Source organism: Carcharhinus amblyrhynchos, chromosome 8 (genome assembly GCF_965287045.1).
Source record: "Carcharhinus amblyrhynchos chromosome 8, sCarAmb.v2.hapA, whole genome shotgun sequence".
NCBI lineage: Eukaryota > Metazoa > Chordata > Chondrichthyes > Carcharhiniformes > Carcharhinidae > Carcharhinus > Carcharhinus amblyrhynchos.
Window position 1 is genome coordinate 77,376,364 of NC_137331.1, and position 25,047 is coordinate 77,401,410.

At 43.2% G+C, this 25,047-nt stretch overlaps 1 protein-coding gene across 2 annotated transcripts in view; it reads right to left on the reverse strand.

The window, feature by feature from the left end:
• Positions 1-13,894, reverse strand: part of LOC145346696 (tyrosine-protein kinase Yes) — an 82,914-nt gene extending 69,020 nt beyond the window's left edge. For both annotated transcript variants that reach the window (XM_080194303.1, XM_080194304.1), the window contains exon 1: positions 13,597-13,894. The gene's annotated coding sequence lies outside the window, so the exon portion shown is untranslated. The remainder of the gene's footprint in view (positions 1-13,596) is intronic.
• Positions 13,895-25,047: the final 11,153 nt, after the last annotated feature.

Below are 25,047 nucleotides of genomic sequence, written 5' to 3' on the forward strand. Positions count from 1 at the left end.
TTTTTTTTCTCTCCATACCTTCCACCATAAAGTGAAATGTGAAACATTTATGGTGGAAGAACTTGCTTAAGGATAACAAGTTTAAACTAATCAAAGTATGCATTCGAGACTGGAGTTCAGCAAAGCAAGAGATACCAGTTTGTTCAATTTTTGACCTCAATATGTTGAGCTACGAATCTGCAATACGCAGAGTGCAAAACAGCCACAATATTCGCGCACATGAATCTGCTTTTCCTGGAAACAGACAATGTTCAGACAAGCAGACACTGCCTTGCAACGTAATCTCAAATGCCAACAGAATTTCATGTGCTTGAACAGGTATGTGCACAGGCATGCAAAGTATCACATGTCACAATAAATTAAGTTTCCCTTTGCATTAACTGCAGACTCTTCCAGAAGTGGGTTTTATACCTTCTGAACATTTTTTTCAAAGTGGCATGAGGAAATTCAAAACTGGAACATGTTAACAATATTCCTACCAACCAAGGAGAACTGCTTAAGACTATAACTGTTGCAGACTAGTTATATCAAAATATGTCGTTATACTCTGAATAAAGTATTTCTTCAAAGTTCAAAATTAAATACCTTGTTATTGACTTTGGAATAATAGCATACCTGTGTTTAATGAGTTAATCGGAAATCCATCTCATCTTAAGTGGGATAACATCCCAAATAAATTAACAGAGAGGAACTTTTCAATAAACATATTAAACATCACACAGTAGTTCTGTGTGGTCTAATTTTGTAAGAGGATAACTTGCACTTTATAGACACAAGTAATTTTTTAACCTAATCTGAAAGAGTCAAGTACAACAGTGTAGAATATGCCAAGATTGAAGAAACTAATAATCAGGAACCAAGCAGGCAATTTAATTCTAGCCTTGGATTTTTAGAAGCAGAAAGATTGCAAAAATTCAACAGTTTTGCTATCCTTGTAGATGTAGTGTTAGAATACACTCCAATATGAAGTTTAAAGTTTAGTTATTAGTGTCACAAGTAGGCTTACATTAACACTGCAATGAAGTTATTGTGAAAATCCCCACACTCCGACATCTGTTCGGATACAGAGGAATGACTCACATTAGGCTTTACCAGTGAGTTAAAAAATAACTAAGACCAGTGGAGATATGGGGACAGGAGTGAAAATATGTAATTGCAAGTTTTGTTAAAAGGAATGATATTCTTAGAATAATTTCTCTCAAAAATAATGCTTGGAGAAATATAATGCAACATAGAAGTACAGAAAAATGTGTACTATGATAATTTGCAATTTACAGTGAACAATCTTTATAAGCTAAATTGAGGGGTGGACAAAACTGAAGTATGAAACAATGAGGACACAGTTCAGGCACAGTAAAGGTATGTTCCCACAAGAGGGAAAAGGAAGGACAAAAGTCCAGAACTCTCCACATAACAAGTGTCAGTTGAGGCAGAAAAATGTGCATATAAAAGATATCAAGTTGATAATACAAGTGTGAAGCAGGCTGAATATAGAAAGTTCAGAGGGGAATTGGAAAAAGAAAAGTAAGTAAGAGGTTTGAAGCTTATATAAAAGGGAATCTAAGAGTCTTCTTTCAGCATATAAAGCAAGGATGGCAAAAGAGCGGGACCACTTAAGAACATAAGAAATAGGAGCAGGAGTAGGCCATCCAGCCCTTTGAGCCTGCCCCGCCATTCAATCAGATCATGGCTGATCTGTCGTGGCTCAGTTCCAGATTCCCGCCCTCTCCCCATAACCCTTAATCCCCTCTCTTATCAAAAACCCATCAACCCGCGTCTTAAAAATATTTAGCGAGGTAGCCTCCACCACTTCAACGGGCAGAGAATTCCAGAGATTCACCACCCTTTGAGTGAAGAAGTTCCTCCTCAACTCCATTCTAAACCGCCCCCCCCCTTTATCTTGAGGCTGTGCCCCCTAGTCCTACTATCCTTTCTGAGTGGGAAGAGTCTCTCCACCTCTATCCTATCCATCCCATTCATCATCTTATACGTCTCAATGAGATCTCCCCTCATTCTTCTAAACTCTAACGAGTACAAGCCTAGCTTATTCAGCCTCTCCTCATTGCTCAACCCCCTCAACTCCGGTATCAGCCTAGTAAACCTCCTCTGCACTACTTCCAAGGCCAAAATATCCTTGCGTAAGTACGGCACCCAAAACTGCACACAGTACTCCAGCTGCAGCCTCACCAATGCCCTATACAGCCGCAGCAAGACCTCCCTACTTTTATATTCAATCCCCCTCGCTATGAAACAAGGTTACTTGGGGTCCAAAACTAGGGGTTTGTGCATGGAGGCAGAAGACATTGCTAATGTACTAAATGAGTGCTTTGGCCAAGAAAGGTGCTACCCAAGACAGTGAAAAAGTAGTTGAGGCATTGATGGGCTAAAAGTTAATAAAGTAGTATTAGAAAGGTTGGCTTTTTTTCAAGCTGAGAAGTCATCAGGATTGGATCAGATGCATCTGAGGATGTTGAGGTTTTAGAGACACTGACCATAATTTTCCAAACTCCCATGGGTAGTTGAAAATTTCATGTGTTCATCCTTCAACAAAGTGTGTAAGGATAAGTCCAGCAACTACCAATCAGTCAATTTAGCCTCAGTGGTGAACTTAATTTTCTTCAAAATCTTTGTTTCCAAAAGCAATAATCACTTGAACAATTGTGCCTTAATTAACATAAACCAGCATAACAACTGCAAGAACATACAAATTAGGAACAGGAGGTCAGTTGGCCTGCTCTGCCATTCAGTAAGATCATACCCAATTCAATTGCAACCTCACCCAGATACCTGCCCATTTTCGATAACCTTTTACTCCCTTGTTATTCAAGAATCTACCTAGCTCTACCATAAAATAATTTATAACTAGGTTTCCTACACCTTTTGAGGAAGAGAATTCCGAAGACTCGTGACTCGAGAGAAAAAAATTCTCATCTGTCTTAAATAAGTGACCCCTTATTTTTAAAGTTATCCCTAGTTGTAGGTCCTTCCCCATGAAGAAACGTCCTCTCCATGTCCATCCAGTAAAGACATCTCAGGATCTTTTGCATTTCAATCAAGTCACCTCTTCCTCTTCTAAACGCCATGTGATGAAGGGGCAACACTCCTCAAACTTGTGATACCAAATAAATATGTTGGACTTTAACCTGGTGTTGTGAGTCTACTTACTCTTCGAAACTCCAGCAAGTACAAACCTAAACTGTCCAACTTTTCATTATAAAGCAACTCATCCACTGCTGATAATAGTCGAGTACATATTTTCTGAACTGTTTCTCATGCATTTACATCTCTCTTTAAATAAAGAAACCAGTACTGTACACGATATTCCAGATGTGGTCCCACCAACGTCCTTCTCAAAAGTAGTATAAACTCCCCACTTTTGCAATCAATTCCCCTCACAATGCACAATAACATTCTATTAGCTTTCCTAATTAATTGCTGCGCTTACAAACCATTTTGTATGCTCGATGCCGCAGTTTTGGCCCAGGGCCAGACTCGCATATTCCATCTAGGCTCTATTTCCTTTCAGGCACTTTCTTTAAAATTAAGGATCACACTTGTAGGACAGAGATGAGGAGAACTTTTTTCTGAGGGTTATGCGACTTTGGGATTCAGAAGGCGGTGAAGGTGGGGTTACGGAATATTTTTAAGGCAGTGGTAGATTGATTCTTGTTAAGAAAGGAATCAAAGGTTACGGTGGTAGATTGGAATGTGAATTCAAAACTCAAAAGCTGTGTAAGTGTCTCTTGATAGCACCGTTGACAACACTTTCTATCACTGTGATGATCAAGAGGCTATTGGGTTGTAACTGGCTGGACTTCCCACATTAGCCTGTAGATACTAGTGTTGTAGCTGTGCTGGAACAGCTTGGGTAGAGGCACAACTTGTACTGGAACACAAGGCTTCAGTATTTTTGTTAGGACCCATAGCCTTTGAGCTTGGCCAAGGAGTTGAGTTGGAATATCTGATCAGTACTTCTGGTTGAAGGAGGCAGCAAATGCTTCAGTGTTGTCTTTTGCACTGATGTGCTAGCCTTCCCCATCACTGAGGAAGGGGACATTTGTGGAGTCTTCTCCTCCAGTTAGTTGTTTGGAAGAGTGGGGTTATGCTGGACCATGAGATTAGAGATTGCAGTTGAATACAATTCTGCTACTGCTGATGGCCCACATATTCTCATGATTGCCCAATTTTGATCTGTTAGATCTGATTTGAATACATCCCATTTAGCACAACATTTGAGCCTCAAAACATGGTGGAGGGTTTGTGAAGATTCTGTGGTGGTTACCTCTATTTATCCTGACATGGACAGATGCATCTGCAATAGATGACTATAGGCTTTTCGCTTGTTAGTTCACTCACCACCTGCCATAGGCTCAACCTGGCAGATTTTTGAAAAAGTTTATTTATAGTCACAAGGAGGCTTACATTAATATTACAATGAAGTTACTGTGAAAATCCCCTAGTTGCCACATTCCAGCACCTGTTCAGATACATGGAGGGGGAATTTAGCATGCCAATGCACTTAACCAACCAGACTGTGGGAGGAAACACACGCAGGCATGGAGAGAACATGCAGTCAGCGCACAGTGACCCAAGTCAGGAATCAAACTTGGGTCCCTGGCTCTGTGAGATAATGTCACTCAGGATTCACCAAGCTTGGTCAGTAATGGTGCTACCAAACCATTCTTGGTGATGGACATGTAAGCCCTCCACCCAGAATGCTTTGCGCATTTATCATGCTCAGTGGGTCCTCCAAGGGATGTGCTATATGCAAGAGGACTGATTCATGAGTTGCGGGTGGGTGGTCAGAGGCAATTAGCAGGAGATTTTCTTGCCCATGTTGACCTGATGCCATGAAACTTCATGAAATTAATGTTGAGGAGTTCCAGACCAATTCCCCACTGATCGTACATTATTGTTCCACTGGGTTGGCCCTGCTGGTGGGACAAGACATATCCAGAGTGAGTGTTGATGGTTTCTGGGGCATTGGCCAAGTTACGATTTGCTAAGTAAACTGTGTCAGGCTGTTGTTTGACTAGTTTGTTGAACAGCACTCCCAATTTTGGCACAAGTTCCCAGATGTTAGTAAGGAGGAATTTTCAGGGTTGACAGAGCTCGGAGTACCATTGTCATTACTGGTGCTTAAGTCAGTGCCAGGTAGTCTGTCTGGTTTTATTCCTTTTTGACTTTCCTACACTGTGTTTTACCATTTCAGAGGGCAGTTAAGAGTCAAATTGCTGTGGATCTGGAGTCACATGTATGCCACAGTAGGTAAGGATAGCAGATTTTTTTTTTCCTGATGGACATCAGTGAACCAGGTGGGTTTTTATATCAATCACAAAAGTTTAATTGCACCTCTACTGAGACTAGCTTACAATTTATCAACTGAATTAATTAATTAATTAAATTTAAATTCCACAGCTACCATGGCAGGATTTGAACCCATGTTCCAGGGCATTAGCAAGGCTTCTGGATTATCTATCCACTAACACTATGCCACCATCTCTCCTTTAACAGACAGGACCCACACACTGCCTGAAACATGTGCTGTATCATATCACAGTAGTGCCAAAATATTGTTTTCACCTAATTTCACATTATTACATACTCACCTTCCCAAGCATGTGTTGTAATTTCTACTGAAGTACTTCTCAAGATACACAGATGGATTTCTGGCAGCATTTTTTTCACAGATACCCTGATGATCACAATGCCGATTGTGAAACATGTTGAATCTACTACTGAGTAACACAAATGTATATTGCAGCCTAAAGAGAAACACTCAACAAAACAAGAGCCATTATTTATTGCTAAATATCCTTCACTGGAAGTGGTTCAGCAATACATAGTTTTTAATCATTTTGTGGTTTCTCATCTTACATTTTCATTTTAAGTATGCTTTCATTCACCCACAGTATCTTTCTTCTAGTTGCCACTTTGTCAATTCTTGCAACGTAATGCACACTATAAGTTGAGAATATCGCTCCTACATTCTCTCCTCACAGAAGACAAAGTGGGAGCTTAATTCCACTTAATACCACACCACGCTTTGGCTTGGAACATGCTGGGCTGGGAAAGCTTTAAGTAGGGAATAACATAAATGCTGTTGCTTGTATCCCAAGGTTATGCCGGCCAACGGATCTCTTTATATTTCAAGGGCACAATGCCATTACTTTCAGTACTAAGTTACTGGATAAAGCAGATCTCCGTCAGACTTGTTTTTGATTAAGGGATTTTTTTTAAAAAAAGAGCACCGTTCTGACTAACAATATTTTAAAATTAAAGTTAGTGTAAACCATGTAAACCACTAACTTTCCTGTTTGCAGCAATATAGTTACAATTATGATTTTTGCTTACCAAATACAATGCATCTCCATGTTGTTACATCCCTTCAGACACTAATTACTTTAAAAAAAGGATTTGAACTCACAGGGACTGACTTGAAAGGAATTGTGCGACAAGATTGCGTTCTAAGAATTTTACAGTAACAAAAACTAAAATTAATATTGACTAAACATTAGTTGGCAACCAAAATTCTAAATTACAGAAAAGATAACGTTTGTTATCGTATTGATGTGACCACTAACCACACAGTCATATATATAAAAATAAAAGGTTACACCACATTCTCCGCAGAATTGCATACTGATAGAAAATAGTCCAAAGGCACTCCTCGCTTCCAATGCTCTTCTCCCAGTTTTGCTGATTCGGTGTTCAGTGACTATTAAAAACCATAACCCTCTGTATCTCCTGAACTTTCAGCAACCAGGTCCATTCTGAAGATTGCTTCCCCCACCATACCAGGAAGAAGCTTCCAGAATCCTTAAATTTCCACAATTCTACTTCTTTGAACAGAACATTGTCTCATCCATACTTTGAGAGTTAACAGAAAAAAGTTAACAGGAAAAAGTCTTTTCCCGCTGCTCGCAGCAGCTGCTCCCTGTCTCCCAATCTGAGACAATAAGACTGCAATTCCAAAAACATCTGGCTCTGTGTTCAGGTATTAAATCTAGCACATGCATTTCAGTAGAATTCAATCTGGGCTCCCACTCCCCATGCTAACTATTGCCTGGCTTATGCTGGGCAGAGCCTACTATCCCTCTCTTCCATGGCAAAATTAAAAGAGGTTGTCCAAACATAACCATCTCATAAAACCTTGCATTCGTAACAAAATTGACTCCTAGGGGTACGTTGGGAACAGTCATTCCAATGTAATGACATCCCCATTGAATGGCTCTGATAAGTATTCTCCATTCATGCCATCATTGAAAAACTTTAGATTATTATTCTGAAAGTTGTGATGAGAATTTTCTTAAGGCTATAGACATTCAGTTTTATAATGTCAGATACCTGACAGCAACTTCCAGAGTGTGCGGCACAGTGCTTAGCATTGCTTCCTCACAGCACCACAGACCCAGGTTCAATTCCAGTCTTGGGTGCCTTACTGCACGAGTTTCTTCCAAATGCTCTGGTTTCCTCCCACAGTCCAAAGATGCGCAGGTTAGGTGGATTGGTCATGCTAAATTGCCCCTTAGTGTTCCAAGATGCGCAAGTTAGATGAATTAGTTATGGTAAATGTGTGGGGTTATAAGGATAGGTTGGGGGAGGGGCCCTAAATAAGATACCTTGTCAGGGAGATGATGCAGACTTGATGAGGCGAATGGTCTCCTTCTACACTGTAGGGATTCTATGCACTTTTATTTAAGAATAGAAATCTGTAAGCTGCTGTTAGTTTATCCTTTTCCTCCACAAAGTGCAATGCTGCAGTCCTCGCTAACAGACCCAATATTGAAATGACTGCAATAGTTTGAGGCTGAACTTGGTCACCAGTTCCACACTGAAAGCAGTTGAATATGTTTGAATTGCTGCATTCAGGAGTAATTGAGTTTTAAATGAAGCGATATGTAAAGTTATTGAAAAACTTCTCGGGCCCAGAAACAGTACAGAATTTTTCTTCCCAAGAAAACTTCTGCTGGAGATTGTAATTTTTGTTGAACCTTTTCTGTTGTTTATCTCTCTCAATTTCCATCTGTATTTCCCAACCTAGCATGGTAGCACAGTGTTAGCACTACTTCCTCACAGCACCAGGGGCTCGGGTTCAATTTGCAGCTTGGGTCACTGTCTGTATGGAGATTGCATGCTCTCCCCATGTTTGTGTGGGTTTCCTCCCGTGTTCTGATTTCCTTCTACATTCTGAAAGACTTGCTGGTTAGGTGCATTGACCCAAACAGGCAACAGACTGTGGCATCTAGGGGAATTTCACAGTAACTTCATTGCAGTGTTAATGTAAACTTTACTTGTGACAAATAAACTTTTTTTTAAACTTTGCCTCAATTTAAGAACACTCAAATTAGGAGCAGAAGGCGGTCATTGACTCTGCTCTGCCATTCAGTAAGGTAATGCTGATCTGATTGCAGCTTAGTCCCACATTCTTGTTTACCCTAAATCTTAAATCTGCTATACTCACTGGAATTCAGAATGAGGGGGATCTTATAGAAACATATACGATTATGAGAAGAAAAAACATGATAGACGAGGGGAAGTTGTTTCCACTGGTGGGTGAAACTAGAACTAGGGGACATAGCCTCAAAAATAAGAGAAAGCAGATGTAGGACTGAGTTGAGGAGGAACTTCTTCACACTAAAGGCTGAGTCTGTGAAATTCTCCGCCCAGTGAAGCAGCTGAAGCCACCTCATTAAAAGCTTTTAAGGCAAGGATAGATACATTTTTGAACAGTAAAGGAATTGAGGATTATGGTGAGTGGGCAGACAAGTGGAGCTGAGTCCATAAAAAGATCAGCATGACCTTACTGAATAGCGGAGCAGGCTTGAGGGGCCAAATGGCCTACTCCTTCCTGCTCCTAGTTTCCATGTTATGTTTTATGTTCTTAACCGCCCCCCCCACCTTTTAATAAAGAATCTATCTAACTTTGCCTTTAAACATTCAAAGACTTTGCCTCCTTTGCCTTTTGAGGAAGAGGTCCAGAGACTCAACCCACAGAGAAAACTTTCTCATTTTCTTATTTCATTTTGCATACACTATTTAAATCTAATTCATGATTCCTTGTGTATAATCTTTGTGGCTGTGTGCAGATCCTTCAATCTGATTGACTTATGATGATACTGTGCTTTTAAGTAACATCCCCATAAACAGCTTTGTGAATAGGAAAAATAGGCTCTGATAAGTGTTCTCCATTCATATCACCACTAAATGCTTTGTAATATTATCCTGAAAGTTGCGATGAGAATTTTCATAAGGATTAAACATTCGGTTTTATAATGGCAAATGCCTGACAGCAATTTCCAGAGTATGTGCACAGTGGTCAGCATTGCTGTCTCACAGCGCCAGGGACCCAGGTTCAATTCCTGTCTTGGGTGACTGTGTACAGTTTGCATGATCTCCGTGTCTGCATGAGTTTTTTCTGGGTGCTCCAGTTTCTCCCACAGTCCATGTTGCCTGATGTATAATCATTGTGACTCTGTGAGGATCCTTCAATCTGATTGACTTGTGACGATACTGTGCCTTTAATAAATGTATTTTAATCATGTCCCTCTGTAGGAGCTTTTGTCAGCACCGTGTTGTCTGTAGCCAGTATCCTTTATTGTTACTGAAGCAGTACAATTGACATCTTGTTGATTTTAATCAGAACTAATGCAGTGTTCTGTGGTTTTAATGTTTTTCTGGGATTGCTGAGTGAAGCTTGATTGGGGATGATTGACAGGTCATGTCAGGTGACTGAGGACAACTATTTTTCACAGAGCATTCTAGATTTAGTTTTTCTTTCAAAAGCTGCCTGAACCAGAGAAAAGCAATGTTTCATCCTTCCCCCGGAGTTGGAATTCTGCTGTTTAATTGCACTGTGAGGGGACCTGCCACAGATTGAGTTTACCTCTCTGAGGTTTTACTGTTTGAAGGAAGATAGATGTTGGGTTCGCTGTCCTGAAGTGTTAAAAAGCTGGAAATCCGGCATTACACGAGCATACTTGTTTTTGTGCTAATGCTAGAGAAGGGTGCTATGTCTGTGGGATGGTGCTTTAACTTGGAACAAGTAGCTAGCTATTAAGAGTTGTGTGTCATGTTTAAATCTTGTAATTGGTAAAAGTTATACTAATTATTTTGTTAAATTCCAACTGTATTTTTAAAGATACTTTCTTTAATAAAAACTTCCTAATGAGTCACTTCAATCATACCTTAAGTGAAACACATGCTCACGAGCGCCAAAATCAAATAAAAAACTCAGGGTTTAGGCTAACTTTGCAAAACACTCTGGAGTCCTTCAGATGGGTCTTAAACTGAAGAGCCATGCTGATCTTTGCCCTGCTCACAGATCCTACATAGAGGATACAGTGCTAGAAATGATGCCAGGCGCCAAACAGAACATAAGAAATAGGAGCAGGAGTAGGCCATCCAGCCCTTCGAGCCTGCCCCGCCATTCAATAAGATCATGGCTGATCTGTCGTGGCTCAGTTCCACATTCCCGCCCTCTCCCCATAACCCTTAATCCCCTCTCTTATCAAAAACCCATCAACCCGCGTCTTAAAAATATTTAGCGAGGCAGCCTCCACCACCTCAACGGGCAGAGAATTCCAGAGATTCACCACCCTTTGAGTGAAGAAGTTCCTCCTCAACTCCGTTCTAAACCGCCTCCCCTTTATCTTGAGGCTGTGCCCCCGAGTCCTACTGTCCTTTCTGAACGGGAAGAGCCTCTCCACCTCTATCCTATCCATCCCATTCATCATCTTATATGTCTCAATGAGATCTCCCCTCATTCTTCTAAACTCTAACGAGTACAAGCCTAGTTTATTCAGCCTCTCCTCATAGCTCAACTCCCTCAACTCTGGTATCAGCCTAGTAAACCTCCTCTGCACTCCCTCCAAGGCCAAAATATCCTTGCGTAAGTATGGCGACCAAAACTGCACACAGTACTCCAGCTGCGGCCTCACCAATGCCCTATACAGCTGCAGCAAGACCTCCCTACTTTTATATTCAATCCCCCTCACTACGAAGGCCAGCATCCCATTCGCCTTCCTGACCACCTGCTGCACCTGCAGGCTGGGTTTTTGCGACTCATGCACAAGGACCCCGAGGTCCCTCTGCACCGTCGCCTGCTGCAGTTTTTTGCCACGTAAGTAATAGTCCTTCCTACCATTATTCCTGCCAAAGTGGACCACCTCGCACTTGCCAACATTAAATTCCATTTGCCATTTCCTGGCCCATTCGCCGTTCCACCAATCTTGGTGTCATCAGCAAATTTCGACACCATACACTCGGTTCCCTCCTCCAGATCATCTATATAAATGGTAAATAGCTGAGGCCCCAGCACCGACCCCTGGGGCACTCCACTAGTCACCAACCGCCAATCCGAATAGCACCCATTAACCCCCACTCTCTGCCTCCTATTTGACAACCAATCCTCTATCCACGCTAACACCCTACCCCCAACTCCATGCCACCTTACCTTCTGCAATAACCTCTTGTGAGGTACCTTGTCAAACGCCTTCTGAAAATCAAGAAAGACCACATCCACCGGCTCTCCTCTATCCTCCACCCTAGACACATCCTCACAGAACTCCAATAAATTTGTCAGACACGACTTCCCCTTAACGAAACCGTGCTGCGTCTGCTCTATCAAGCAATTCCCCTCAAGTTGGCTCGCTATTTCCTCCTTGATGACGGATTCTAACATTTTACCCACAACAGACATTAAACTAACCGGCCTATAATACCCTGCCTTTTGCCTGGCACCCTTCTTAAACCACAGGTAGCTAACGGCAAGGTAAATGACAAACTCTGTCATCCAGGAGACGTCAAAATCTAAGCCTAAAGTTTCAGCAAATGGGGAAAACATCCTTTTATTGGCATTGTTACCTGTTGGGTGAAACAATGTCACAAAAAATTCATTTGCATTCAGTTTCCAACTACTGTTATAACAGAGTACAATGTATGCACAATAAATACATGGGTAGTAACATGTTAATTACTCAATAACAAAACTATGCTGCACAAGACTTCTTAAAATGGAGAATGGGAGACTGTTTACAATAAATTCTAACGTGTTACATCTTGCATATTTTCAAATGTAGACTATTCAGTGACAATTTAAAAATGTCACTGATTGCCACCAAGATTCAATGTTTCTCCTACTTCTACACTTTCACAACTGTTTCACTAAGCATATATTAATTGTGGTTTATAAACATAGTTAATCAGACACTGAATGACTGGTGTACACAACCACCACTTATTTTAGGGTGGAGTTTCTTCAATGACAAACCTTACCTTACCTCAAATAAATAAGTTACATAAGATTTAAATAGGTACATCTACCAAGATTAATAAAGCTCAGCACAGTAATCCACAGAATCCGAACAAGGCTTCCAAAAACAGTTAAATATTTCATCTTTTAAAAGCACATTCCTCTGAGTGAAGGGCAAGACTGGTAGAAGTAGGAAACCTTGGATGACCCTGGATATTGAGGCCCTGGTCAAGGAGGAGGAGGCACACGTATAGGCAGCTAGGATCAAGTGAATCCCTTGAAGAGTATGGGGAGCGGGGGGGGGGGGGTGTAGGAGTAGAGTTGAGAGAGAAATCAGGAAGGCAAAGAGGACGCCAGTTTGTTTTTGCAGACAAGACAAAGAATCATAAAGGGCAAAAGAGTAACTACGGAGAGAGAGTAGGGCCTCTTAAGGATCAATAAGGTTATCTGTGTGCAGATCCACATCAGATGGGTGAAATCCTAAAGTAATATTTCTCATCAGTATTTACAGTTGACAAAAGCATGGATATTAGAAAACTTTGTGGCATAAACAGTGAAGTCTGGAGGAGTGTACATATTACAGAGAAAGAGTGCTGGAAGTCTTAAAGAGTGTCAAGGTAGATGAATCCCTGGGACCTGATGAAGTGTATCCCAGGACATTGTGGGAGGCTAGGGAGGAAATTGCAGGTCCTCTGGCAGAGATATTTGAATCATCAATAGTCACAGGTGAGGTGCCTGAAGATTGGAGGATGGCAAACGTTGTGCCTTTGTTTAAAAAGGGCTGCAGGGAAAAGCCTGAAAATTACAGGCAGGCAAGCCTCACATCTTGGTGGATATGTTGTTGGAAGGCATTCTGAGAGATAAGGTCTATAGGCATTTAGAAATACAAGGACTGAATAGGGGTAACCAAGAAGTTGGTGAGAGTAGTGCAGTTGATGTTGTCTACATAGACTTTAGCAAGGCCTTTGACAAGGTACTGCATGGTGGGTTGTTGCAGGGGGGTTCCGGGGAGACGGGGGGGGGGGGGGGGGGACTGGGGGGGGGAAAGGGGGGACGGGGGGGGGGGGGGGGGAGGGGGTTCCGGGGAAGGGGGTGGGAAAGGGGGGACGGGGAAGGGTGGGGGGAAGGGTGGGGGGAAGGGGGGACCGGGGTGTGGGTGGGGGAGCGTGGGAGATGGGACGGGGGTAGGGGGGAGTTCCGGTGGGGGTCTGGGTGGGGGGGGGGTGAGGGGGTAGGGAGGGAATGGAGCTAAATGGCCTTGTTTTAACTCGGTTCAGCGAGACGGGCACCCGAACCCTTCCCGGGTACAGACCCGGGTCGCCCCAGCCGCAGGCCCCGCTCACCAGCTCTCCAGTCCGGGCTCCTCTCCTCCTCACACCCGCATCACTTCCACAACTCTTCCTCCTGCCGCGGGAGTCGCTCCGCCAGCTGATCCGGTCCGGCCTGGGCCCGACTCACTGTGCCAGCCGGCTCATGGCCTCTTCCCTCCGCCAGCTCCACAGCAAGCAATTAGCGAGAGGCCGAAGCAAAGCCGAACCGCTGGCTGCAGGCCCCGGGAACTAAACCATCATCCCGCCGGCGGCACCGACTCACTCGAACCTTCCAACTTCCAAGATGGCGACACCGCTGGAAACAGTAGCCCCGCCCCCTCTCGCCCCGACTCCGCCCTCTGCCTTCCCAGCCCCGCGCCCTGCCGTCCCGACCAGGACCCTGGGGTCCCAGCTCCGCCCCCTGCTGCCCCGACTCTGCCCTTGCCGTCCTAGCTCCGCCTCCTGCCGTCCCTGTCTCCCCTGCTGCCTTGGCCCTGCCCCCTGGCCACAGGCTCCGCCCCCTGCCATCCCAGCTCCACCCCCTGCCATCCCAGCTCTGCCTCCTGCCACCCAGGCCCCATCCTTGCTGCCTCGGACCCACCCCCTGCTGCCCAATCATGCCCCCTGTCACCCTGGCCCTGCAAACTCAGTACCATGTTGCTGCCTGCTACCCAGTTGCACAAAACTGGCTCTGTTCTGCATGCCACTCCAGCTCTGCACCATGCTCGCTCTGCCCAAGTGTGCTGTTGCCCATCTCTATACTGTCTTGCCTCTGTATTGCCCCTACCCACTTCTGCCCAGGCTCCATTCACCCCCTGCATAGGTTGGCATGGATAGGCATTGGGCATGTGTGCAGTTAAGGCTTGGGGGATATTTTGATTTGATTTGATTTATTATAATTGTTGCATGTATATGTATACAGTGAAAAGTAATGTTTCTTGTGCAATATAGAGACAAAGCATACCATTCATAAAGAAGGAAAGGAGAGGACAGTCATAGCTAAGGTGTAGAGAAAGATCAATATGAGGTAGGTCCATTCAAAAGTCTGATGGCAGCAGGGAAGAAGTTGTTCTTGAGTCGGTTGGTATGTGACCTCAGACCTTTGTATCTGTTTCCTAGCGGCACGAGGTGGAATAGAGAATGCCTGGGGTGTGTGGGGTGCTTGATTATGCTAGCTGCTTTTCTGAGGCAGTGGGTGTGTGGACAGAGTCAATAATGGGACTCTGGTTCGTTCATGACCCTTTGTAGCTTCTTGTGCTCTTGGACAGAGCAGGAGTCATACCAAGCTATATTACAACCAAAAAGAATGCTTTCTATGGTGCATCTGTAAACGTTGGTGTGAGTCTCCTGAGAAAGCAGAGGCATTGGTGGGCTTTCTTAACCATAGCATCAGTATGGAGGGACCAGGAAATGTTGTTGGTGATCTGGACACCTAGAAACTTGAAATTGCAATCATTTCCACTTCATCCTCATTCATGCCGTCCACTATGCTTCTTGAAGTTGATGACTCTCCCTTGTTTTGCTGACATTGACATTGTTTTTTGTTTTGTTATTATTTCTTATTCATTTAAACATAGTGCCAGAGCACAAAGGCAGGCCTTGCATTCCTCCACACCTAGCAGCCTCTGCATTTGTTTCTGGATCACTTGTCCCAGGTTTTATTTCAGCCCATCTCCCCACGATTGAAAACTTGACCTATGGATGGATATTTTTAAAGGTTGGATTTGCTGAGCTAGAAAATCTCCCCACTCACCGAACACAAAGCCGGGCATGGAGTACAAAAGCAAGGAAGCTGTGATGAACCTTTGCAAAACATTGGCTTAAACTCAACTGGAGTGTTGTGTTCAATTCTGGACACCACACTTTAGGAAGGATGTAAAGGCATCAGAGAGGATGAAGAATAGATTTATAAAAATGGTTCCAGGCCTTCAATAATGCGGATATATTGGGAAACTGAGGCTGGCCTTCTTTGAGAAGGGAAGGGGAGATTTGACAGAAATGGGCGGAAGAGTAGCACAGTGGTTAGCACTGCTGCTTCACAGCTCCAGGGACTTAGGTTCGATTCCTGGCTTGGGTCACTGTCTGTGTGGAGTTTGCACATTCTCCTCATGTCTGTGTGCATTTCCTCCGGGTGCTCTGGTTTCCTCCCACAGTCCAAAGATGTGCGGGTTAGGTTGGTTGGCTTTGCTAAATTGACCTTAGATGCATTGGTTAGAGAGGATTAGTGGGCAAAATATGTACAGATTGGGGATAGGGCCTGGGTGGGATTGTGGTCACTGCAGACATGATGGGCGAAGGGCCTCTTTCTGTACTGTAGGGTTTCTATGATTCTAAATATTCAAAATCATGAGAAGCTTGGACAGAGTAGATGGAGAGAAATTGTTACTTATGGTAGTAGGCAAGGATCAGAGGACACTGATGCAAGGTGTTTGGTAAGAGAACCAACTCAGCGACATGACAAAAATCTTTAGTGGATTGAATGTGGTGGAGGCAGAATCAATCGAGGCCTTCAAAAGGAAACTGGAAAAGTATCCGAAGAGAAAAACATTAGAATGTTCCAGGAAAGGGCAGGCATGTGGAGCTAATTGAGTTGTTCTGCAGAGAGTCAGCACAGAGGTTATGGTTGAATGGTCTCCTTCTGAGTTGCAACTATTCTATCCTATAATTCCACATAACAAAAGCATGAATAAGGGTTTCAGCAGGAGATGAGTGGAATTCCAGAGAGGGAAATAGGTGTTCTTGCTAATGGAGAGCTTATGAGCTCAGAAGCTAGCTCAGCTCTTGGCCAAATAGGAAATAATAGCCAGGGAGGGTGATGAAACTGACAGTTGAATAACAAAGTTTGTAAGAGGGCTGAATATAATCACTTTGGTCATTTTGACGTTTAATTGGAAGAAGTTTCCTCTCATTTGACTAGATAGTAAGTAAGCAGCATGATGAATCAAAGACATTAATGAGGTTGGAAGAGAGGGTGGCAAGGTAGTGTTGCATTGGGTATGGTCAGTGTACATTTAATACTTGATCATGTGGTGTGACCGTGGGGCCGCTGAGATGTGGATGGGGATCATCATGAAAGGACAGATCCTCTAGAGGTAATGGTGCAGAAACAGGAAGAGAAGCCATCACAGATTACAATCGGGTAGATAAGATTGGAAGCGGGCGAGGGTCATCTCACTTAGTTGAACAATGTAAGGACATTGGAGAGGATGGTGTGGTCAATTGTGCTAAATGCTTCGGATAAGGAGAGCAGGATAAGGAAGAATTGTGTCTAACATTCACATTGGGAATCATTTGTGACCTTGTTAAGGACTCTTTCAATGCTGATTGCAAGCTTCAAGTATGGAATTCCAGAAAAGAGGAGCACAGAGTTAAGAGCTTTGGAGAGGTTGAGAATGGGGAGGTGTTGGGGCCAGTGGTTGGGAGTTTTTTTTTAGGATTTTGAGTAACGACAATGAGGAAGGGTCATTGTACCTGAAGAGAGGGAACGGTTAAGAATAACAGCGAGCAAACACTGTTAGACGGCTCAACACCGCCATCTGCAGGTTCACATAAATACTGACAACGTGTTTAGCACCTCAACCAGCAAACTCAGACTATGAGGAATAGTTTATTTAATATTAAATGTCAGTTTAATTTTACTGAAAATGAAAAGCAAGAACATTGTTTGAGCTGAAAAGAGTTCAGCAGAAGTAAAACAGACTTCCTTTTTTGTAGGTAAAATGGCTGCATCAACTTCCACAAGTTGTGCCGCTGTGAGTATTTGACAGGTTAATGAGTGCCAGCCATGTGAGAGCTAGGATGGCCAATCCCTAAGACTACTCCTGAGGCATTTATACAAGGGTTATTGACCAGAACAGTGGTTCCCAACCTTTTACATGTCATAGCAAACCTCTATATTATATAAAAACACTTTGAGGCACATCTCCTATTTTCTCTGTCTTCTTCCCTTACTGGGAACTTCATTTTTAACGTCTCCCTGTCCTCTTGCCCTTCTTTTTATAACATCTTCCTGTCTCTCTCACTTCTCCCAGGGTTTTTTTTTCACCTTTTTTGCTTTTTGTGTGGGCACATGGGATCTTTATCCTCAGCTCCAAGTCCTGTTGGTCAGGCACAGGGACCTGACCAACATAAAAAATCTAAACTAGGTATGTGTAGTTCTTTCCCAGCCAGCACAAACGTGGTAAGCCCAGGATTTTCTGGGTCTTGGACATACCAACCACAGAGCTGAAGATGAAGGTTAGTTTTAATGTGAATTTTGAATCATTTTGGATCTTTTCTCGCGGTGCATTTTGGAGGTCTTCTGTGTCATGGCACACAGGTTGGGAACCAGTGGATTAGAAACTGAATTGGACCAGCCATATAAATGCTGTGACTACAGAGCAAGTAACTCACCTCCTCAAGGACTGCCCACCATCCACAAAGCACAAGTTAGGAGTGTAATGGAACACTCTCCGCTTGCCTGGATGAGTTCAACTCCAAAAAACACTCAATAAAACTCAACACAGTCCAGGACAAGAAGCCCATTTGGTCGACTTCCCCTTGAACAAATTCCTCAGTCCTGTTCCTGGGATTGGCCACCCTAGCTTTCCAATGGATGATTGACTTGATTCTAATTCACTGCTTCCGTTCCACAAACATTCACTCCCTCCACCACTAATGCATGATGGCAGCAGTGTTTACCATCTACAAGATCCACTGCAGCAACTCACCAAAGCTCCTTCAACAGCAGCTTCCAAACAAATGATCTTTAACACCTGGAAATACAGAAGCAGTAATCTGGAGTGATCTGGAGGAGGGAACCGAGTGTATGGTGTCGAAATTTGCTGATGACACCAAGATTGGAGGAACGGCAAATTGTGCGGAGGGTGTGGAGAGTCTGCAGAAGGATCTAGATAGGCTGGGCGAATGGGCCAGGAACTGGCAAATGGAATTTAATGTTGGCAAGTGCGAGGTGGTCCACTTTGGTAGGAATAATGGTAGGAAGGATTATTACTTACGTGGAGAAAAACTACAGCAGGCGACGGTGCAGAGGGACCTCGGGGTCCTTGTGCATGAGTCGCAAAAACCCAGCTTGCAGGTGCAGCAGGTGGTCAGGAAGGCTAATGGGATGCTGGCCTTCATAGCGAGGGGGACTGAATATAAAAGTAGGGAGGTCTTGCTGCTGCTATATAGGGCATTGGTGAAGCCGCAGCTGGAGTACTGTGTGCAGTTTTGGGCGCCGTACTTACGCAAGGATATTTTGGCTTTGGAGGGAGTGCAGAGGAGGTTTACTCGGCTGATACCGGAGTTGAGGGGGTTGAGCTATGAGGAGAGGCTGAATAAACTAGGCTTGTACTCATTAGAGTTTAGAAGAATGAGGGGAGATCTCATTGAGACGTATAAGATGATGAATGGGATGGACGGAGTTGAGGAGGAACTTCTTCACTCAAAGGGTGGTGAATCTCTGGAATTCTCTGCCCGTTGAAGTGGTGGAGGCTGCCTCGCTAAATATTTTTAAGAAGCAGGTTGATGGGTTCTTGATAAGAGAGGGGATTAAGGGTTATGGGGAGAGGGCGGGAAAGTGGAACTGAGCCACAACAGATCAGCCATGATCTTATTGAATGGCGGGGCAGGCTCGAAGGGCTAGATGGCCTACTCCTGCTCCTATTTCTTATGTTCTTATGTTCTTATGTTCTTATAGGATAGAGGTGGAGAGACTCTTCCCGCTCAGAAAGGACAGTAGGACTAGGGGGCACAGCCTCAAGATAAAGGGGGGGCGGTTTAGAACGGAGTTGAGGAAGAACTTCATCACTCAAAGGGTGGTGAATCTCTGGAATTCTCTGCCCGTTGAAGTGGTGGAGGCTGCCTCGCTAAATATTTTCAAGAAGCGGGTTGATGGGTTTTTGATAAGAGAGGGGATTAAGGGTTATGGGGAGAGGGCGGGAAAGTGGAACTGAGCCACGACAGATCAGCCATGATCTTATTGAATGGCGGGGCAGGCTCGAAGGGCCAGATGGCCTACTCCTGCTCCTATTTCTTATGTTCTTATGTTCTTATATTCTTATGTAAATGCATGGGAACTCCATCACCTGCAAGGTCCCTTCTAAGTCACAACCATCCTGACTTAGGAAATATATTACTGTTCCTTCACTGTTGCTGGGTCAGAATCCTGGAACTTCTTCCCTAACATCACTGTGGATGTATTTACATCTCATGGACTGCAGCAGTTCAAGAAGGCAGCTCACCACCATCTTCTAAGGGCGATTAGGGATGGACACTAAATGCTGACCTTGCCAGCGATGCTTACGTTCTGTGAACAAATAATAAAAAAAATTGTGAAGTAGGATTTCTCCCCAACAAATTGGAGATGGACTGGGTACGTTCATCACGTTGGAGTTTCTGAGAGTTCAGTTATATTTGCATAATATGGGTGAGTTCCGAGTGCTGAGTTTGCCAGTCACTTGGCATGGTGAGGCTTGGAACTTAATTCTTCAGAATGGCTTAAACAATCTCATCAGCTGAAAGGGGTGATACAACAAAATCTGAAATTCCGAAGAGGAATATAGGTGAACAAATAGAGCTATTCCAGATTTGCTGATGGAGCAATGGAACTGGAATTAGACAGAACAAAGTTTATTTTGACTCCTGTGATGTTATTCAGCCAGGTCAGTGACACAGCAGAAATGTGGGAGAGCCAATCAGGAAAATTAATGCCAATAGACACTGCATTTCTTTGCAAAATGTTTTGCAACCTTATTAGGTCTGTCTCACGGTAGAATAAGTTAGTCCCATCTTCCATCAATTTACAGAAGTTCGCATGTTTACAACTTACTGTCACCTATGTCTTGTGTGTTTAAGTGTGCTAATAGCCCACAGTGAAGGTGCATGGTGTCTTGCAGAGCTCCTTACATTCTCAACCTCCTTGAATATATTAATGTATGAATATTGGAGTGAAGGCTGAGGAAGACTTGATTCTGGAAAGAACGTGGGGACAGGAGTTTTGACAACCTGGAGATTGTAAATGAGGTATTTGAGAAGACAGGTTTAAGGTGAACTTGTTGCTGCCTGTTGTACAACTTTAGTTCATACTTAAAATATGCTAAAAAATAAAGAGAAGAGGAAAGTAATGGGCCTTAATGACTCATGGAGGTTGATGCATGTTAAGGAGTGAGAATGTTCCTGTTTACTACTGTGTAAAGTATATTCCTACTTTAATTTTCTGCTGTCCTTAGAGAGAATGATGTGGGAACTGCAGATTGTCTAGATTGGGAATATTGCTGTTTCAGATGAATCAGTGTGAGTGTAAATGCAGCCACAGAGTGATTGATCCAGTCTGATGCGGAATGATTTTTTTACAATTATCTGATCAGAAGGTACTTCTGTCATCAGGGAGTTGCACAGATATGGTTTGACAATGACTCAGTGAACTCACAAGAGATCCATATAAAGAGTACTAAAGCCATCCTAAAATGGAATTCACTTATTTTATCGCAGCTGTGCAAAATACAAATATGCAAATATACTAACATATGAAATAAGAGTCATTCAGCCCCTCAAGCCATCTCCACCTTCGATGCGGCACCTTATCACCTTGTGATAAAAGGTAGACAGATTAGGAGTATAGACATACAGAGGGACCTGGGAGTGCAGGTTCACAAATCCATGAAGGTTGCGTCACAAGTGGAGAAGGTTGTTAGGAAGGCTTATGGAATGTTAGCCTTTATAGGAAGGGGTATAGAGTATAAAAGCTGCCGTCTAATGCTTCAGTTGTATAGAACGTTGGTTAGACCGCATTTGGAGTACTGTGTCCAGTTCTGGTCACCTTACTACCGGAAGGACGTGGAGTCTCTGGAAAGGGTGCAGAGGAGGTTTACCAGGATGTTGCCTGGCATGGAGGGGCTGGGTTACGAGGAAAGGTTGGAGAAACTGGGACTATTCTCCTTGGAAAGACGGAGATTGAGGGGGGACATGATAGAGGTATATAAGATACTGAAGGGAATAGATAGAGTTAATAGTGAGAGACTGCTCCCTAGACTGGGTACAAACACGAGAGGTCATGATTTAAGGGTGAGGGGGGAGAGGTATAATTTGGAAGTGAGAGGAAGGTTCTTTACGCAGAGAGTTGTAGGGGTATGGAACGCGCTACCGAGTAGGGTGATGGAGGCAGGAACGTTGGACTCGTTTAAGGTTCAGTTAGATAGACACATGAGTGAAACGAGGATGGAGGGTTATGGTAGGGGCTATTAAATGAGGTTAGAACCTTGGGAGACACCGGAAAAGCAGGCTTGTAAGATTAACGTTTTTGTCTTTTTATTCCGCAGGTGGAGGTCCACCTCGTGTCAAACGAGGGGCATGCACACGGTGGGTCATGCGTGGGCTGCTCTTGGAAGTTCCGGGAGTGGCCTAGCACTTTGTGTCGGTGTGTGTGCTTGATCCTGGACCGGTAGACGGGCGCCGCAACAGCTCGGTGACTAGCACTGCTAGCTGTGCAGATACATGGATTTGGGCCTGTGTCTGTGGGAGTTTGCGCATTCTCCCTGTGGTTGCATGGGTTTCCTCCGGGTGCTCCGGTTTCCTCCCACACCCCAAAGATGTGCTCTTAGGCTGATTGGTTTTACCAAATTGACACTATTCTCCCCTGAATCTGGCTAAGTTAGGGGTTCCATTCGTAGATATGCAGGGTAGAATAGGTGTAGGGTGATGCGGCGGCGCGGGCTCGTTGGGCCGAAGGGCCTGTTTCCCGTGCTGGGTTGTTCTTTGTTCTTTGTTCTTTGTTTTATCAAATGCTTTCTGGAAATGCAAGAACATTCACAGGCTCCACTCTATCCACAGCACAGCTGCACTTTCAAATCACTCCAGTAAAACATGATTTCTCTTTTGAACAACCACACTGGCTCTTTCCAATTACCTTGAGCTTGTCTAAGTGCTCAGCTATAACTACAAACAGGGACCCAGCAATCAATCTTTGCGGAACATCACTGGACACGAGCTTCTAGTCACAAAAACAGTCTTCAACCATCATCCTCTGCCTCCTGTCACTAAGCCAGTTTGCCAAATTACAAAATTGATGGAACTTTTCCAGAATTAAATGAATTTTTGAAATTTAGCACCAATGCATCTGTCCATAAGGACCCGAAGATTTATCAGCCCACATCTCCATCAGTTTGCTCAGTACTGCTTCTCTAGAGATTATAATTTCATCAAGTTCCCCTCTGCTTTCCATCTGATTTCTAGCTATTACTGGATTTTTTTTGTATCCTCTTCAGTGAAGACAGAAGCAAAATATTTGTTCATTTCATCGGCCATGTCCTTATTATCTACTATTAACCCCACATTCTCATTCTCTGGACATAGAACACTCACTTTACTTATACTTTTCCTGTTTAAATACCTGCAGAAACTCCTGTGATCTGTTTTCAAATTCCTAGCTAACCTCCTCTCATACTCCAATTTCTTTCTCTGGATTAACATTTTAGTCATTCTCAGCTGTTCTTTATATTCTAACCAATCATCTGATCTGTCACTCATACTTGCAGTTATATGCTTTTTCCTTAAGCTTGATACTTCCCCTAACTTCTTAGTTAACTATACAAAGTAGCTCCTCCCTTTAGAATTTTTGTTTATAACAGGAAGAAGTGTAAGATGCTCTTTCAGAGGGTTGGTGCAGACTTAGTGGGCTAAATGGCCTGCTTCTGCACTGTGGAAATTCTATGGATTCTATGATTATTGGTGTTCCTTCATCACAAGCACCCAATATTTCTTGTATACTTTGTCCCACATTGTGGTTACTGTTAGGGGACCTGTAGATTACTCCCACTAGTGACTTCTTGCCCCTATTATTGTTCATCTCCACCCAAACTGATTCCACATTCTGATCTCCTGAACCAAGTTAATCTCTAACTATTGCACCAATGTGATCCTTAACCAACACTACTACCCCCTCACCTTTATATGGCTTCCTATTCTTTTAGAATGTCATAGAAATGGTCAGCAGAGTAGAAATATAAATTGGAGAACCATAGAATCCCTACAGTGCAGAAGGAGGCCATTTAGCCCAATGAGTCTCTACGGGCTCTCCACACAGTCTCTCTGAAACTTTGTCTTTCTCATAAATATTTCCAATCTCCATGTTTGAAGATCCCACCTTGGAATTCCATTCAGATGGCTTAAACAAGTATTCACCTCCAGCGTCCTAATCTTGCCTTCTGAGATTCCTTTCCTTGGATCTCTGAATACACTCAAACTTCATCTTCCAAGCACAGTTTCAGATGTCAGGCTGTACCAAGCAGAACAATATGTATCCACGTGAATTCTTGAAGGTGGCAGGGCTAGTTGATAAAGTTAAAAAAGCATACAGGACACTGATCTTTATGAATTGGGGCATGGATTGCAAAAGCAAGGAAGTTATGTTAAACCTGTATAAAACACTGGTCTGACTTCAATTGGGAATTGTATCTGGTTATGGCACTTTAGGAAGTATATGAAGGATCAGAGCGAGTGCAAAGAAGATTCACAAGAATGGTTCCAGGGATGAGGAGCTTCTGTTATGTAGATAGATTAGAGAAGTTGGGACTGTTCTTTTTTAAGAAGATAATTTTCAGCGGAAATTTGGTAGAGGTATTCAAAATTATGAGAGAGAGATACACAGTTCTCATTGGTGGAGGGAAAGGGAACTAAAGGGCATAGATTTAAGATGACTGGCAAAAGAAGCAACGATGACATAAGTAAAAATGTCTTTTCCTAGGGAGTGGTTAAGTTCTGTAATACGTTGCCTGAGATAGGGTGGAGGCAGATTCAATTGTGCCGTTCAAAAGAGAATAGGATCATTATCTGAAGAGGAAACATTCACAGAACTACAGTGAAAAAAGATGGGGGAGGGGGTTGGCACAAGGTGAATGACTCTTGCAGAGAGTTGGTACAAACATGATGGGCTGAATGGCCACTGTCAGAGAGGTTTAGAATAACCTGGGACTAAAAAGACTAATAGATTAAGATAAGCTAATTTAGAATGAATATAGTATCGAAAAAGTACAAAGTACCTGGAGTTACAAAGGCACAATTTGCAGAGACACATATAACCATTGTTAGAGAATTTAAACATGTATTTTTTTGAAAACATATTGTATTCTGAATTAAAGACATTCATCTTGGCTAATAACACTCTAGGGCATGATGGGATACAGCTGAGTGAGGAGAACCACATTCCTTGAAAACAATACAGCTACTGAGAACTATCTTAGCTTTAGAAAGTACAAGCTTCCCAGACAGTAGAATGAATAGAATAATTCAATTTTCCCGATGAAGGGTTGCTAAGTAGACAGTGGGAAAAGAACTTTTGAACTCTATGGACTTCAGTATTTGTGCTGCTTAGAGATAGTGGGAAAAAAACATTCAAACTGTATGAACTTATGTATTCTCATGCTGCCAGACAGTGAAATGTTATTGGCCAAGGTAAATGATTCATACTAAAATGATTGGCTCATGTCTGGCTAGGATGAGCAGAGT